The sequence below is a fragment of the Metopolophium dirhodum genome, chromosome 4, assembly GCF_019925205.1.
Source record: "Metopolophium dirhodum isolate CAU chromosome 4, ASM1992520v1, whole genome shotgun sequence".
NCBI lineage: Eukaryota > Metazoa > Arthropoda > Insecta > Hemiptera > Aphididae > Metopolophium > Metopolophium dirhodum.
The window spans coordinates 1,655,242-1,670,450 of NC_083563.1; the positions used below are offsets into that span (position 1 = coordinate 1,655,242).

A 15,209-nucleotide genomic window follows, 5' to 3' on the forward strand; every position below is an offset into this window, starting at 1 on the left:
TGTAGTGCATAGTGCATTACATAAATCATATTATTAGTATTTGTTGATAAATATAAGCTAATTAAACGATAAAATATATTCTTAGATAACTGTCTCAGAAAATCTGTTAGTTTATAATTTAAATTAATGATCGTATAGAACTCAATATAATATTATTATAAATTACAATTATTATTAAATGATTAGGTATTGCTATTTGTTTGTACGTATAGGTATGTAACATTTCGGTCAGTTCATATTGTAATCATTGTTACGTATATAATACTACTGCCTGATCAGTGTGTTCTAGCATAGCACATTAATGGTCATTATACAAACACAGTATTCACAGTATTCTTATATATATATATATTATTACAACATTAAACTCTGCGACGGTTTGAAAATATGAATAAATTAACTGTGGCAACGATAATATTTATCTGCAATATTGGAAACATTGTCAGCGTGGATCCTTTGGCTTGTGAATACCTATACGGATATATTGTATTTTTTCCACACTAGTATGTATCTAATGATATCTAATATTCTAATGATATTCATATGCGTAAATAATTATAATAATAATTATTATGTAATTTCTACCGGTTATCCGCAACGAAAATTTGAATTCGAAAAATTGTATTTATGTGTTTAAATTTTGAATATCATCGAATCTGCCGATGTTCCTATTGGCTATTATTATAGTTTATATTATTTTTTCTATTGAAAAACCATAATAATATAATAACAATCACTTGCGAATTATAGAAAGTATAAATCATGTAGGTGGGAAAGCGAGCATACAGGCATAACCATAGGCCACATGCATATTGTTACCATTAATATATATACCTATTACCGGATTAGGATAATGATATATTATATACAATTAAAATTATCTAATAGTATAAAATACTATAAAAAATGTATAATATATATCAGTGGCGTAACTGGATACAAATCTAGGGGGGGAGGCAATAAAATTAACCGTTCCTTTAAGTAGTCATAATCACGATTTCAATAATATAATATTATTCAACAAGAGAAACCTAAAAGAAATATAAACTTTTATAAAGTAATTTGAGGAAAAAAATATTTTAATATTATTATAATATTATGTTAACGGTCTTTTTAAGAATACTTTTTAAATGTGGATTATTTGGGGGGGGGGGGGGCAAAATGATACTCTTGCCACCTCCCCCCCGCAATTACGCCACTGATATATATTATATACAATATACATGGATAGTACAAATATGAATAGGACATAACGTCTTATCAGCGGTGATCAATGATTTCGATTGAGGCCAACTAAGTGTATGCCTATATTGACGGTTGAGTATCGACTATTCGACTATCAATATATTATACAAAAATGTAAACAAACGGCCTCAGTTTGCTATCACTTAACGACCGCAAAAATATAGTCACCTCAATCTGCAAAGTCTCATCCATGCTTCTATTATCTATGAATATTGAATATAATATATTGTATTTAGATTATATACTACATAGTGTCATAGTCTATAGTATGTACCTATTAGTACTTCTGTAACTAATTTATACACAACTAAATTTATAAATCTATACACACCAATAACCTAACTAATTTACACTGTTGACAATGACTGAAAAAGATCCGTATTTCATACTCATTTACGTCTTCTACTCTTAAAATGATCGTGTAGGTTATTTGTTGGTTATTCATAATTTTTTATTATTATGACAAAATATGTTCAATAATAGTTTCTTCATTTTATGAAAATTGAAACATGATTAATATTCTTACTTTACATAATATCGTGTTTATCAACATATAATTATTATTTCAGAATAATAATTACTTAAGACGATTTCTTTAATATTATTTAGTCGTAGGTACAGACACGGCGATCGGTCAATTGAGCGTACTTATACAAACGACCCTAAACGCTACTAAATCTTATTGGCCAATGGGATTTGGCCAACTAACTCCTGTAAGTAATTAATTTAATTGCGCATTTGAAAATCTGAAAAGGATAACGAGTATTGTCTTTGTCTTACAATTGTACCATTATATTTTTTATAACGACTTTAAACGCTGATGTATGCAATACGTATAACTTCTTGCTATTTATTGTCTTGCGTATTGTATAACGTCTACTCAATGAAGAAAATTGAAAATTGTATAGTGTGTTATACTTGTAATTTGTAAAATTACAAAAATTGACACGATTTAAAAAAAAAAATAATTATACTAAATTTAAAATTTATAATATTACAGATAATTATATTACTAAATGTGTGTATGAGATCTTGGTATATATAAGCTAAATACATAACAAATATATGTTATAATATATAGTAGGTAGGTACACGCATCGTTTCGTGCATTATCTTCGACCTTGAAACGATGGACTTGTGGGGGGGGGGGGGGGTTATGTTTTTTACTTTTTAGTCTGGAGTAGAAAAACAATTTAAACTGGGAAAATGGTTGAAAAATCGGTACAGCGAATGGTTGCCGGAAGTGTATTCTGCAGAAGACGTTTATGTGCGGAGCTGTGACTACAATCGGACCATAATGAGTGCCCAAGCTAATCTAGCCGGTTCGTATCCTCCCGCGGGACCTAAAGATTGGGACATGGAACCTGGAAAGCACATTCAACTATAGTTCCAATACATACTGTGCCAAAGTCCACGGATAACGTATGTATGATATCGTACATAGTGGTTTGGGTGCGTTTCATCAGAACGAATTCATACGACGTTCTCGAAATAAATGTTTTGTTATTTGTTGGTGATTTGTTAATTTTTACGCATACCAATTAAAATAATATATTGTACCGCGGTATAGTTATTTAAAACGGAAAAAAGGCTGAGCTAGAAAAAGTCACGTATCAAGGTATTCATAATTTGTGCAGAGCAAGTAAAAACCGAGAGTGAACTATATAATATACAGCTGAGAAATTAGTTGTAGGCTAGGTTTCAAGACGGATGCTTAGAGTGCTTTTAGTTTTTTTAATGTCTTTTTTTCTCAAGTAGACAGACTGACGCATTGAGGTCATGACTCATGGTGGCGTAATATTCAATTTGTCGTGAAAACGTACGTTTTTTCATCTATTCATCTCGGTTTCGTCTGACGACACTAAGTTCATTTGGATTTCAGATAATAATAAACTCAAAATAATTGAGTTCACGTTGAAAATATCGAATAGTAGATAGGTATTAAACATTTGTCATTTCTTATACATTTTTCGAGGTTAGGTTACATTTTAAATACGAGTATGCATTTTGTTTTCGATATAATTGTTACCTAGATAGATATAGGTACAAGTGTTATACAAAAACAAAACGATGATTGTGTATAATTTAATAATTTGTCTTATAGTATTAGAACATGATTATAATGCGTTTGTATTGGATCTCCTTTAGTTATGGTCAATGTCAGAGTCTTGTCCACTCTATTCACAACATATGGATAAGGTAGTAAACGACTTCGAGGTACAAAAATTTTACGCCCAGTTTAGTTCGGCGTTCGATTATCATGGAAAAACTAGCAACCTTGAAATGGGTAAAAAATCAGTCATAAAATCTACTGCGTTGCTATATGATGCACTCCTTGTATAGGTAAATACTAAACATATAATATTATACATTAATAAATTATATGTGTATTGTAAATTGTATATTTTTGAATTCATAATTAATATATAATTATACCCACTGACTGATCCATCATATCCATTTAATGCGTTAAGCAATTTTGTTAATAGATTTTTGCATTTTTTTATAATTTGACATTATATTATGACGATAAATTTTATTTCATATTTTTGGGTGGAATTAAAATATTTCACCAATTATTTTTTATTCCGGTGCTTTATATTGTAATTATTATTAATTTATAACGACAGCTGTACGCCTGTACTTATACGTTTTTGCTTAGAATTTAATATTTTCATATTTTATGTTTATTAATAATTATCAGTTGTTTTATTTTATTGATCATCATTTAACTATTTTAAACTTAAAAGGTTGGTAGGTAGGTATGTACATATATTTTTGTAACTTCGTTTTATATTTAAAGATAAACATAGACATGTTGAAAAATTAAATACTACCGATGTAGGTACTGAAATAAAACTAATTGAAATAATTTTTTAATATTGAAATGCAATTATTATTAAAATATTATGTTCTTAATTTTTAAAAAATATTGATACTTTGACCATATATTCGATTAATGTTTTATGTTTAATATAATAATATACACCAGGTGATTCTTTTATCATGAACCAATAACTATTTAAAATAATATTGGTTTAAAAAAAAAATGTATGTGGTTGCTACTTTTCAGTCGTTAAAAACAACATTGAAAAACAAAAATTATTTTTCAATATGTTTATCCTTATTATTTTACTTTTTTGAACGATAACATACAGTTTTAATTTTATATTCCAAAGCAGAATATTATTTCTTAGTATTTCGATACATAAAAATCGAATTTAAGAAGAGTAGTTTATGAGTTATAACTTTAAATACTTATAACTCATTAACTATTAGTCCTTAATTCGATTTTCATGTATACAAAGACTTAAAAATATTCTGCTCCGAAATGTAAAATTAAAATTGTATGTTGTAATTCAAAAAAGTAAGAACTTAAAAATTGCAGCAGTATCATTCGTATTAAAAAATATAATTTAAAAAAAAAAACATCGTTTTGCAACGACTTGAAACCACGTAAGAAAATATTTGAAAAATGTTAATAGTTTTTGAAATAATATAAGTGCTAAATGAATCACTCGGTATAAATAGCTTATATCTGGAATATTTTAATTGTGCATTTGAAATAATAGCCATGTTCATATCTTTAATAAACGAGCCTATAGTTTCCGACGTTTTCGTTGAGCATTAATTGTATACTGTATTGCTATCTTATGTAATGAGTTCGTCCCGTATTGTAAAATAAAATAAATGCTACTAAGTTTTTATTATTTAATAAAAAAAAAATAAATATAAATCATTTTAGGATCACTATAATATTACTAAGGTTGTTATTTAATTAGTGTTTCTTTTATCTATTCGACTATATTCCAATCACTGATTATTTCTTAAAAAAGTACATCTAATTTGGGTATTATAGTGTATTAGACAATTTTTACAGAAAATAATTTTATAATTTTTTTCTATTTTGTGTATTTTGAGTAGTTACGAGTTACGACATTTAAATTGTACATTTTTTTTTTTAAATTTAACTTAACGAATAGGTAATTTTGTTTTATAGTCACAGTTCAACTACACATTACCGAAGTGGACTAAGATTATATTTCCTGAACCATTATTGAGAATAATTAAAGAAAATGTAGAACTGGCAACACACACTAATACTTTGAAAAGATTAAAAACTGGCAAGTGATTTTCTAAATTATAAATAATAATAATTTATTTACTAAAATAAATATAGGTACGGCATAGATTTAGCCTTTTAGACGAATAAAACGAACAATGACTTTTAAGATCTGCATACTCAATAACGTAAATCAGTAATACAATGAAGTATTACTTATTTTTATGATTATTTTTTTTAATTGGCATTCTACAGGTTCTTATTTTGAATCTCGATTGGGTAGCTGTTAAATTTAAATTTTTCTTTCTAAAAATCTCGTTTTCATGATATACGCAATAATCATACATTATGTATATTATTGAAGGTTATCTTAGGCAAATTTTAGGTTCATAATTGTTTAAGGCATACTCCCATAAAAATATGAATATTTTACTGAACTTATTTTAAACCAACCACACTTAAAAATTAAACATTAAAGAATATTTAATCGTTGCTCATCACAGCAAAATTATTTGAAAACCGCAATGGACAAGACCATACACAAATATTTCGATATTACCGATATCCTAATACCACACAGTACGCAACTGTTACCGGATTTTCAAATATTTTCTAATTTTATTTATTAAATATTTGTTACTATACATAACATAACCAGCAGTCCATATATCATAAACGATTAATAATAATATATTATTTTTGACCTATCCTACAAAATGTAAAAATTTGGAATGAAATTCCAGTAAACCTACGGAGTATCTATAAATATCTATAAATAGTATAATAGTACCTGACACGTGATAGTTAAATGTAGATGTGCGTACAATTTTTAAATTCTTTCAAATAACTAAGCCAACTAAGAGGATCAAGAGATTACGTTTTACGATTAAAATGTTTATTTTTTTGTAAAGCAAATACAAATTTGATCAACGTTCATTTTATTAGGTATTAATAAAAAAATGTTTTCTTTATTTTTTAACATTATAAAAAAAAAAAGAATATTCCATATTTATTAAAATTAATTTACATTATGTGTATATTGACACATGTTATGGATTCTAAAGAATCTGTGTGGTCTTGAGCCATTTTCGTAAGTGCTTTTAGGATATTGATTTTATCAAATGCAAGCGGAATATCGAGTCATTTTTAAACGTGGTATAACGTATAAGGTTATGAATTTTGCGCGGTATGGGCTGGTTATGTATTTTGCCCGGCATTGGGCCATGTGCGGCAATGGAAAGCATCGAAAAGAACCTTAATATAATATAAAAATTGAAATTGAAATACGTGACCCAAGAATTACGCAATTTACAAAATTCATTTCATGATATATGTTTTAAATGTTATATAATATAAATATATAATATACGTTGTTTGTATAACACGCATGTTGTCGATGAAAAATGAATTGCCAATTAGCCAATCATCGACAAATGTTTATGTACTTACTAGTTTATTTTTCAAGTATCAAACAGTATGCAACAATGTTTTAGAGTATATTTTATGAGTGTTTTGTTTGTTATATACTTATATATTATAATGGTTATAGTGATATTAGAATAAAGGTTTGGTTTGTATTCGGGTCCTTTACTTAACGAGATTGTAACCCATATGTACGAAAAGAAAAATGGTACCCTGAGTCCTAACAGAATGCTTTGGGTTTATTCAGCTCATGATACTACTATAGTTAATTTACTACGCTTTTGAACTATACGAACATTTACTGGTGCCCTAAGCAGCTGTCTTGATGATTGAACTTCGGTTAAACACTACAGGAAATTATGTTGTCACAGTAAGTTTTTGCACACATAAATATTAAGTATGTAGGTAATATATATAAAGTATGAATACATTTAAGAATAAAGTACCTATGTATAAATCAGTAGGTATATGAATTACGTTTTTTTTTTTTTTTTAAATCGATTAACTAAACCAGAACTGCAGTATGATATTATAATTTTCATATGGTTTTATTTTAGTATTATTTCTTGGTTAATAATTTTATATTTTAGATATCGTATCGAAACACAAGTAACCACGAACCATATTTACTAGATGTACGTGGTTGCGATTTCGTCGTTTGCGAGCTAGATATGTTTATTGATGTTTTAAGACCATTAATATCAGTTGACTGGGATGTTGAGTGCAAATCTGATGTGGAAAATAATATGTTAACATTTTTTAGTGAGTCAAACGTGTATTTATTATTTTGTATTTCAATCTAAAGCTGTTGAAAATGTAATGGTTTATGTTTTAAAATGTAATTTATTAAAATAATTATTATGATTACATCTAAAATTTCATCAAATATATAACCGTAGAACTTTAATTTATCAAAAAAAATATCAGAGATACAATTTAAATATTGAATATTATGTCGAAGTCTCGAACACATTGATATTTATTCCAAAATAATTATTATTTATTATTCGTGTGGTTCTTAGCACGTGCTTTGTATAGGCTATACCGCAATAACTTATAACTTATAAGTATTAGACACCCCCATCATTTTAAAATTGTATTATTTTATTTTTCAGATTATTACTTTTATTGTAATAATATTAGTATCGTATGTGATTGCTGGAAAAATATTATCTCTCTTTAAGAAAAAGGCAGGTTACCAAACATGTGAGTAGTCAGAGCAGGCATTTCCTAATTATGTTGTTTTTATGATTGAATATGTATTCATTCAAATGTTGAAGAGATATTAAATATAATCAACTCCAACTAAACAAAATGAAAAATCTGAATAAATAACTATAAATAAAAATAATTAGAAACTATAAAAATGTCAGTCTTAAACATTCAAATATACAACAAATTGTATAATGCTATAATTTTGTAATATTATATAAATTAATAAGCAAAAAAAATTGTTTTATAACTTAGCAATAATTTGTTCAATCACGTTCATATTTTACGCTCTTATAATTTTGAAGACATGGTCAATGAGAATATGTGATAGTCATTGATATTAATAAAAGGTTTTACCTACTTAAATAATAATTCTCTTGTCTATTGAATACTTCACGCCAGATAAAATGCTGGCTTTATGCTCGTATGCCTGCTCTCGTGATCGATAGCGAAGTTTAATAATAGTAATAATAATAATAATAATATCTCATACTGCCTAAACCATACAAAAAAAATAAAAAATATTATATATTATATATAACACACTGAACAGGGAGAGGTTTAGTGATTATTGTTATAGTTAACGTTATCCAATATAATTAAGTTAAAATAGCGTCCGATATATTCAGGGGTAAAACAATAACAATAAAAACAGAAAAATAATATTTATGATGCACACATATTTTAACAATTGTTTATTTAAATATGCACGGTAGGTACCTAACAATAATAAATAATAAAATGTTTATACAAATCAGTAGTTAAATGAGGAGTATATACTATATATACAGGGTGATTAACCGAGCATGCTCACCCCCTTTTTTCATTAATAATACAGTTATTCAAAATCTGATTTTTTGAATTTTAAAATATACTGTTAGACCATATTTTCAAATCCTTGAGATTGTTTGTACTACTTAAGGAGTATCCTGTGGAGGTGCAAACTTTTGTTTTTCAAATGAGAACACCCCTATTCAACTATAAATTATTCATACGAATAGTTTTTGAGATATTTAACTTTGTGTTCTAAGGATAAAAGGTCTATGGTTATGGATTTATAAGATATGGGGACTATGGTGATTTGAAATTCGTAGTCATCAATATAAATAATTTATAAAAATTGCCCAAGTATAATAAATACTAGATCCAATTTACATCTATTTTATATTTATGTAATACCATTTTTAAATATCCTTAATATAAACATTTTAATAATTAAGAAACTACTAAATTGAATTTTAAATTAGATACATCATCATTTTTAAAAAAAATTATCCGCTAAATAATTTACAGTAAAAAAGAGGTGTTCTCATTTGAAAAACAGAAGTTTGTATCGCCACAGGACACTCCTTAAGTAGTACAAAAAATCTCAAGGATTTGAAAATATAGTCTTTGAGTATATTTAAAAATACCAAAAATCAGAATTTGAATAAATAATAATTATTAAAGGAAAAAATGGGGACGAGCATGCTTGGTGAATCACTCTGTATATACTATAACTATATAATATGCCCATAACTCCATCACTTATATTCGTACATAAATTATGTCATGTTTTGATGTTTCAATTAATTATTTCCGAATTAAAGATTTCATTGTTTACTCTGATATGGAATAAAACGATTTTTTTTACACATAAATAATTTTTGGACGACTATATAGACGTCCCCCTCAGTTTTTGATGTTGTATTCCTGTTATGTATAATAAAATAGTCTGAACAAGTCATATTAGTATCGTTCGAAAAATCTACCCCTACACTGATAAAACATTTGTCATATTATTTTTGTTGCATATAGCCTGATTTTCATTCGGCATTATAATTTCTAGTTCCTACTAAATGACAATTAATGTGATCATTATACACATTATATACCTGCCATTTTTTTATATTGTCTAGACATTATAAATAACTTCAGATGTATTCATATATTTCCGGTAACATAAATAAAAAAAAAAAAAACGAAAACGCGTAATTAACATTTACATACAAAAAATAATAAAAATAATCAATATAAAAACGACCACATTAACCACTATCATCATCACTATATTTATTAAATTCTAATCCTTTAAACTGATTTTATCATCCATAAAAGGTCTATAATTATTTTGTATGGATATAATATTTAATTATAAATCGCAATATTCTATGCCCAGGTTTTAAAATGTCGGTAAAATAATAAGAATAATTTCCAATTAGACACAGCTGGTTGTGTTAATCTTTTAATAAATAGTTATTATTACTTCTTTAATGTCACTACAAATTATAATTGTTATAATAAAAGGCGTACAAAATATGAATGCGTATACCTAATTTAATTTAATTTAAAAAAATATAAAATTAAATGAAATTGAAAAAGTAAAATATTGTCGTTACATTTTGATATATTTAAATATCGTAATTATTATAAAACAAAAAAAGGTAATATTAATTATTATGATGATTTTTATTTAGCTGGTTTTAGCTTTAGTTAATTAAAAATATAACCTTCAAAAATTAAAATACAGGTTAACTGTTATTAGTAATTAATAACAAAGTACGTAATAAATGTACTTTACTAATTAGTTTAAATTTAATAACATTTCCTTTTAATATATAATTTTATGCGGGAATATTTGTATTTGAAGTTTATTGGGTAAATTCTAAATAACAAATATTTAACTAACTTACAGAATTATATTTATTATTTATATAATAATCATAAGTAAATATAAATGCAACAATAGTCTTGGATTGTAAATTAATTGTTAATTAATTTATTGATGTTATACAGTGTATTGGTTTATCTTTCATAATTTAAATTGAGTATATTTGATATTATATTTATTAATGTTTAACTATGCAGGATTGTTTAAATTTATATGTATCACATAATTCAAACTTATTGATTACGTGTTTATAAACTATATTTGCCTGAAAATCTATTATCCTATTAAACTATTTCAGCCTTATTTTCACATTTTAAACTATTGTCAATTAGAATTTAAATTACATTCTATAGAATTAAAAGTACTTTCATAATTTCAAGGCTTAGCATAAACGACTTAAAAATACTTTTAACTATGTTATTCAATGAGTTACTTTTAATTTAAAAATAACTATTCTAACTTAACGAGTCAAATTGTTTTCATGATATGTAGGTAGTAACTAATCTCTAACCAGTTAATTAATTATTATAGTCATGTTAAGTCAATTGTTTTCCCAATATAAACCCTATAAATCAATGTTATATTTTGTTTTGTACAAATTATTGTTTTTATTATAAAAAATAAAAAATTCAGAAACTGCGGTATATGGTATACTTCAGGTTATAATATTATGTATCGGTAAATACTGAATTGTAGACTACCGAAGTGTTTAATGCACTATTCCCAGATTTAGGGATTTATTAGAATAGGGATCAAAATAATGTGTATTAATACTGATGTATAGAAATGTGCAATCTCATTCCAATATATTCATTTTAAACCTCACAATAATAGCACTACCAGATAATCCAGTTCGATATTTAAATCAAAGTTAGTTGAGTGATCTATATAAAAAAATCGTGACTATGAATTTTTGATATTTTTAAATTAATGTAGGAATATGCTGGTAAGTACAACTCATTAGGAATTTTCCTATTGGTTTTCATGCGCTATGGTTGATTATAAAATTTGTCAACTTTGTGGTGCAACTATAGTGGGGGGCTAGGGAGGGGCTTAGCCCCCCCAAATATTCCTTATTAATTTAGATATGAGCCGCCTATGGGTTATTTTAAATTAATAGTTTTGTTAGGTGGGCTGTAGCCCCCCTCCAGAATTTTGACCCTAATTGCGTCTGTTTGTTGGTAAAAAAATTTAAATATTTAACCTAACTAATATAATTTATAACTTCAACTAGTTAATATTATTGGGGAGTCCTCCTTAGTCCTTTCTTTTTTTTATTCTGTCAAAAATAATGAATTTTTTTGATTATTATAATAATGTATTTTTTCAGTTTTTGTGTATGCTTTCTTTCATCAAATTTGCTTATCCCGATTTGGCATAAAATATAAATATTCAGCTAAAAAATGAATGTATGAAATTGATTTTTAACGAAGTTGAGTTCCTCAAATATTTAACTTGTAATTATTACAAGTTTAAACACTGAAAAAAAAAGCAATTTTTAACTTTAAACTTAAATAACATTCTTCTATAATAACGAAACACGCGAGTTAAAAAAAATGTCTTAACTTTCGAAATATATAGGTAGATGTTTTAGGTAAATTAAATATTTCCAATATGAATAGAGAATTCTGAATAGTATGAATAGTGTGGATTATTAAATTTAATACTTTTATCGCATACTTTGGAACTTTACAGCGTCTTATATTATATTAAATATATTAATATAGGTACCTATTATTTCTCGATAATTAATGAGAATTTGTGAATATGACCGGCTTATAAAATACCATCTATGTTGACATAATATAAGTACCTAATCACATTATAATCGATACAGAAGTTATATGATACTTTGAGAACACCCCAACGCTACCTACCCGAACATTTTTAGAACCAAAAGTTTGTACTGACTAAATTAATTCCGTGTTACCTATATTAGACATTTTTTTTTATTATTTTGCTTCTTTATTAACTATTTGAAAAATAATTTTAAAATATTTAACTAATTCGCCTTATATATTTCCTAAGGTATTTTGGTACAACTGTAAAATTGTATAGGTATGTGGGGCATAACCATATATTACCATACTATAACTTATAATAAATATATTATAGAAATACATTTTTATTAACTCTAGAAAATTTGTTTAATAAATTGACAAAATGTTTAACATTGTTTTATAATATTGTTTATTATCTTTCGAAAAATACATTACATTGACAAAAATAGAAACACGATTGGTGCGATTCAATGCAAAAGTTATGTCGGACGTTTTTTTCACTCCCAATTATACAATCGTCGATAGAAAATGTTATAATTAGATATTTCAATATTTGCATTTTAAAGGGCAATATTAAATAAATTTGATATAAAACTTTTAAAATGATGAATTATTTCATTGTTTATTTTTCATTTATATTGGTGGTATACTGCTGAATAACTTTATTTATGACATTAACGTATACTTCATTCGTGCCTAATCTAAACATTTTATGAAATCCCATAAAAAATATATTCACGTGTAATATTTATAACGTATAATTATAAGTTTATAAATAAAAATAAATATCACAACTAGTTATTATTTAATTTTTCAGTTTAATTTTTGCCTATTGGATCTATAACACATAAATAAGATAAATGAACCGATTTGTGTAAGTACCTATTTAGTTATAGTTAAGTTATTTTAGTTTATCTATTAAAACTTTATGTCGTCTGATCATGTTATAATTTAATACTATTCATTCTGTTGTTTTTAGGTGCATTAAAATAAATGTTAACTATTGAGTTATTAAATTATTAAATTACGATTATATAACTTTTTATAATTCCTAATACCGTTTTATTATTGTTTACCCATTTATTCGTAACCGTAAAATTATATTACCGATGATAAAAAATTATGGCAACAATAAATAAGTCAATTTATTCAAAGTAGTCCAATGAATAAGAATAAACTTTCATAAGTATAATTTACAATTAAAAATTGAATCAATATAATTGAAGAGTGCTTATATATTATTATTATTTAAGGATTATTATTGTAGTACAATAAATCATTTTTACTATACCTTTTTTTTCTTCTAAAATAAATAAATGTATATGTATATAAGTCTATATGATAAGTGTAATATCATATTATGATATTTCACTTTATAATTAAAATATTTTATAACTTTTTAAGTAGAATGTGATTAGATGCATCTTCTATAATACTCTTTTAAACATTTTTTTTTACGTATAATGCGACTTTTAATAGTAAACATTCAATGTAGTTTTTAATAGTAAATGTTTAAAGTTTGTTTGGATAAGTTTTGCAGTGCATTAGGTACAAATTTCACAGGATAACCCTGCTTGCTTCTTTATACATATGAATTTAACTTAAAACTCTTATAAATAAAAACGTAATGATATGATATTTAATAGAAGATGTACTTTTATACATTGGAAATTATATTTGTCTTACGCTGTGAACAAATTATTTGTTATCTTTAGTTGTTTTAGTTTTTATCTTATTTACTTTTGTGGATTCTGGTTTGAATATATTACCTATATTCGTATTGAATATTCATGTTTATAAATCACACGTGCAAATTATTTAGCAAGTAAATAGGTATAAAGTAGGATTTCCTTCAAGTTAGAAACTTATCGGGTGAATACCATTCTGGTTCTTTAGGCGCTACTGCCGGCAATTTAGATTGATTGCTTGCGTTTGTCAGACAGGTGGAAGCCATTCATTGCTAATTGACTACGTTAAAATATTAGTTGATTAAATGAGAATATTGTGTCCCAATGAGTAGACACATTAATCGAATAATTCGCTCATACAGTACATCGGCAGCAACTATAATATTCAATATTTCTAACAATAGTCGAATTAATAATTTACATTTATTGTTTTGCCATACAGTTCGCTGAACGTATTTTTTAATTAAAAAGCATAGTTATTGAAATGTTTGTAAAGCCGCATGATTTTGTTAGGTATAAATTCATAAATTAGTACAAATGAAACTGATTTAGAACAACGTTTTAGAGAGCCATTAATATGACCTAGTTGGTGATGACAGAAAAAGCTTGTTAATTGTCTGAGGGGTATTGTGCATACGAGTAGAATGTGACCAAAAATATTTGCTTATAAAATTTCGTTTATCGTTCCATAGATGTTAATAATAATTGTACAGTCATTTGAATGATTTGTGAATAGTGTATCAACTTTAGAAATAGACACAAGGAGAAAATGGTTTGTTAGTTGCAATTTTGTTTGTAAATTATTTGAAATGTGTGCTATAATTTCACATGTAAAAATGATATACTGTGTATGTAATGGTCTAAATGTATTTTAACGACGACCATTTAAGTTGTAGTCAAACAATCTATATAATGTTAACAATAAATTTTGAAATTATATTCATACATAGTGAACACAGTATTAAGAAGAAAAAAAATATTTTTTAAAATTATTATTTTTCAGTTGACTTGAGCGTTAACACAATATTATTTATTTACAACTTGTTTCTCTATCAGTTATTTTGTTTAAAAAAAATGTTTGTCTTTATATATTATTCTTTAAATTAATTAGTTATAATATGTAACTCAGCACGCAATTTAGAAAATAA

General features: G+C 25.7%; 1 protein-coding gene and 1 pseudogene across 2 annotated transcripts in view; one reads left to right on the forward strand and one right to left on the reverse strand.

Moving 5' to 3' along the window:
* LOC132942865 (uncharacterized) overlaps positions 1–15,209 on the reverse strand; it is a 63,327-nt gene that overhangs the window by 8,290 nt on the left and 39,828 nt on the right. The window lies entirely within an intron of this gene.
* On the forward strand, positions 388–13,274 carry LOC132943482 (prostatic acid phosphatase-like; annotated as a pseudogene).